Consider the following 3,940-nt stretch of genomic DNA (forward strand, 5'->3'; position numbering starts at 1 on the left):
GATGTTGTTTCTTCGAACTCTTCGATTAGCGCTGACTTTAGCTGCTTCCATGACGCGACATTTGGCAAGCTCCGCACAAAGGCTTTTGCCGGGCCTTCCAGCAAACGTTTCGCATATACAAACTTATGCAGCTCCGACCAGCAAAACACCTTGCATTGGTCTTCAAAGTCCAAAATCCACGCCACAACACTCTCCCCTTTACCCGTAAAAGGGTTTAGCGCATCCTTCACGTCGTTGAAACCGATGATCACTGTTGCTGGCATTGCGTCCGTAAAATTTTCCACATCGCCGTATACGGATGCCTCCAAAACGCCATCCGCTTGGTTTTGTCGATCGTACTCGACGATCCTTGCTGCAAGTTCCTCCTTGGTTCCTGACATCGCTAGTCCTCGCGTTTCACACTTCTTTGTCAGCCCCACACGCGTACACTCGTCTACCAGCGTCGCGATCAACTCTTCGTTACTCATCTTCACGTCCTCGTGCACACTTCACTTTGCTTCCTCACAGGTCACACACACACGTTGTCACTTCTTTTCGATCTGGTACACTACAGTGATATGTTCTGCACGTCGCTTTAATCTTCTTCAAGAGCGCACACACTTCGTCGTCTTCTTTAGATGCACACACTTCGTCGCCTTCGTCGTCTTCTTTAGATGCACACACTTCGTCGTCTTCGTCGTCTTCTTTAAGTGCACATACTTCGTCGTCTTCGTTAGGTGCACACACTTCGTCGTCTTCGTCGTCTTCTTTAACGTTCACACACTGTCGTATACACTTGCGTCTTCTTCTTTAACGTTCACATCGTCGTAAACACTCGCGTCGTCATAGTTTTCTTCGTTATCGTTCACTGCCTCTTCCCGGACGAGCCCCCATGTAGAAAGAGAAAGAGAATACTCTGTTCAATTTTTTGGTGGGTCGAGACAGTTCATTGGTTGGCGATTAGCGGGAGACTGATTAATTAGGCTTTGACGCTCGTTTTTATATCCGCGTGACGACACCCATTCCCGAGTGACCGATCGCTCTCTTTTTTTTTTTTTGTATTCGGGTCACTCTATTGACACTCATCCTACATGTATGACCCGCTCGGATTAATCGCCCCGATTATCATCCGCGCAAAGATGCTGATGCAAGAGCTGTGGCTACTGAGATCCGGCTGGGACGATCCCGTCCCCGATGACATCTGCAACAAGTGGAAAGCGATTCAGTCCGATAGGAACTCTCTTCGAGAATGTAAAATTAATCGTTATGTTCTCTTACCCCATTCTAAAGTAGAGCTCCACACCTTCACCGATGCCTCCGAGACAGTCTATGGCGCGTGCGCTTATGTGCGCTGTGAGAACGCATCAGGAGAGGTCCGAGTCAGGCTCCAAGCATCGAAGTCCCGGGTGGCACCTCTTAAACGCATCACGCTACCGAGGTTGGAGCTCAGCGCTGCTGTTTTGGGAGCTCATCTACACCACCGCGTAGATGAGCCCCCCCAGCGTCGCCGAAGTGCAGCACCATTCTCATCCCCGGCAATGGAGACACGTTCCCGGTTCATCCAACCTAGCGGATTTAGTCTCCCGTGGCATGTCCGCAGCAAGCATCACGCAAAGCACGCTGTGGAATTCCGACCCGGACTGGCTTGTGCTTCCGTCATCCCACTGGCCACACCCGAATCCTGAATCGATCGACGGAGTTGATCTCGAAATCCGTCAGGTGAGTGCGAATATCGTTAGTACACCAACTCATCCGTGGTTCGATATCGACTCATCTTACACCAGACTGCTGCGCATCATTGCGCATTGCATACGTTTTGCACGCAACGCAAAACAGAAGGCGCGCACCCAGCAGCTGTCGCCGTCTTCATCATCACTGATGATACCGCCACAATACATCGCCGCTGCCAAAACTGCTTTCTGTAGATTGGCACAAGACGCCTTCTCCCTAGAAATCCGACAACTGAAAAGAGGAGAAGCCTTAGCCAAGCAGTCAACATTACGCAAATTAAGCCCATTTATTGACGAGGAGGGTTTAATTCGGGTTGGAGGTCGATTGAAGCTGTCGCAACTGCCTTACCAATCGAAGCATCCCGTGGTACTTCCCAAGCATCACAAGCTCGCTCGCCTCATCGCAGAACACCATCACGAGGAGCTTAGGCACGCCGGCGGAAGACTCATACTGTCCCAGATAAGGGAAAGCTACTGGCCCCTCGACGGACGTCGGCTGGTGAAAAGCATCGTGAGGAACTGTTTCCGATGCAATCGTCAGGATCCTGCACTCGCCCAGCAGCCCATTGGCCAGCTTCCCCCTCGCGCGCCACACCTGGTCGTTCATTCGCGGTTACTGGATAGGACTACGCTGGACCGCTCTACCTGAAGCCAGCACATCGCCGAGCCGCAGTCGTTAAAAGCTACTTGTGCGTTTTCGTGTGTTTCGCTAAGAAGGCCGTGCACTTGGAGTTCGTGGGGGACCTCACAACTGCCGGATTTCTCGCTGCTTTACGCCGATTCATTTCCCGACGAGGCCTTCCATCCCAAATGCATTCCGACAACGGGAAGAACTTCGAAGGAGCCGCACATGAGCTTGGGGAGCTTTTCAAGCTTTTCGAGGACGAGCAACACCGGAACACCGTCGCTGCTGTTTGTGCTGATAAGGGCATCGATTGGCACTTCACCCCTCCAAAAGCACCACATTTTGGCGGGTTATGAGAAGCCACCGTGAAGACAGCAAAGAGGCATCTCTATCGACACCTTGGCAGCACGAGGCTTTCGTACGAGGGTTACTGCATTGTCCTTTACCAAATAGAGGCAGCAATGAACTCCCGTCCCTTACTACCGCTGTCACTCCCGCACATTTCCTGATTGGGTCATCTCTACATGCCGTTCCTGAACCGGACTACACGCGTCTGAAATCCAGTACACTCGATGATCTTCAGAAGTGGCAGCTACTGGTTCAACGCTTCTGGAAACATTGGGCAACCGAGTACCTACAAGAGATGCAAAAAACCAACACACAGTCGGGCGGCAACAACAGCAACATACTCACCGGCAGATTGGTTGTGCTGATGAACGAATAATCGCTACCAACTACGCGCTGGCCACTTGTGCGCATCCTGCAAGTACATCCCGGGGCAGATAAGATCGTGCGCGTGGTAACATTAAAAACAGCGAAAGGTATAGTTACGCGTCCCATTACTAAAATATGTGTCTTACCTACTAATCAAGACCACGCGATTTGCTAAGTTTATTGTTGTTGTTTGTTTTGACATTCGTCAAGGTGGGGAGGATGTTTGTACACAACCCTGACGTGTTGACAGTCAACGAAAGCACGATCGTGCTTTCGTTAAGTTGAGTATTAAATATAAGTGCACTAGGACAAATAAACTCTCTTACCTGCGAACTGCCAAGCAACACAAACGACGGTAATTATTCATCACTGCAGTAAAAAAAAAACACATCCGAAAACTCCCGCGAATGAACAGCTTGGTATCAAGTTCTCTGCAACGAAAACTGAGATGCATATATCTTTTCTCTTTTTAGCGGCACGACAAAAAAACAGGGAGAAGAGACTATTTGACCCGAAAATTTATGTCTTTTTGAACGGTGAAAAGGTATCAACTACCGACAATTTTCGATACCTTGGTGTTTGGTTCAATTCAAGGCTAAACTGGAGTACACATATCACCCATCTGGTGCAAAAATGCAGTAAAAGAATCAACTTTCTAAGGACAGTCACAGGATTCTGGTGGGGCGCACATCCATCAGACGTCCTGAGACTGTATAAGACAACGGTACTATACGTGTTGGAATATGGCAGCATATAATTATGAGTCGTTATTCCACACTTTATTAAATTACCGATCCGTCCGCTGTCACGGCTTGAAGCAAAGAGAGTGGTTCGCTCTATCTGCTGCGTTATCGTCCTAACGCAGGTGAGCTCTCATCTAGCAGCGCGTCTA

General features: G+C 49.6%; 1 long non-coding RNA gene across 1 annotated transcript; it reads right to left on the reverse strand.

Annotated features, from left to right (window-relative positions):
- Positions 1–387: 387 nt before the first annotated feature.
- On the reverse strand, positions 388–3,480 carry LOC118514519. Its single transcript, XR_004906657.1, has 3 exons — positions 2,059–3,480; positions 1,258–1,941; positions 388–1,180 (listed from the first exon to the last, which is right to left on the reverse strand). It is a non-coding gene; the product is annotated as an uncharacterized LOC118514519 (long non-coding RNA).
- Between the last annotated feature and the right edge of the window lie 460 nt (positions 3,481–3,940).

Source organism: Anopheles stephensi, chromosome X (genome assembly GCF_013141755.1).
Source record: "Anopheles stephensi strain Indian chromosome X, UCI_ANSTEP_V1.0, whole genome shotgun sequence".
NCBI classification, from domain to species: domain Eukaryota; kingdom Metazoa; phylum Arthropoda; class Insecta; order Diptera; family Culicidae; genus Anopheles; species Anopheles stephensi.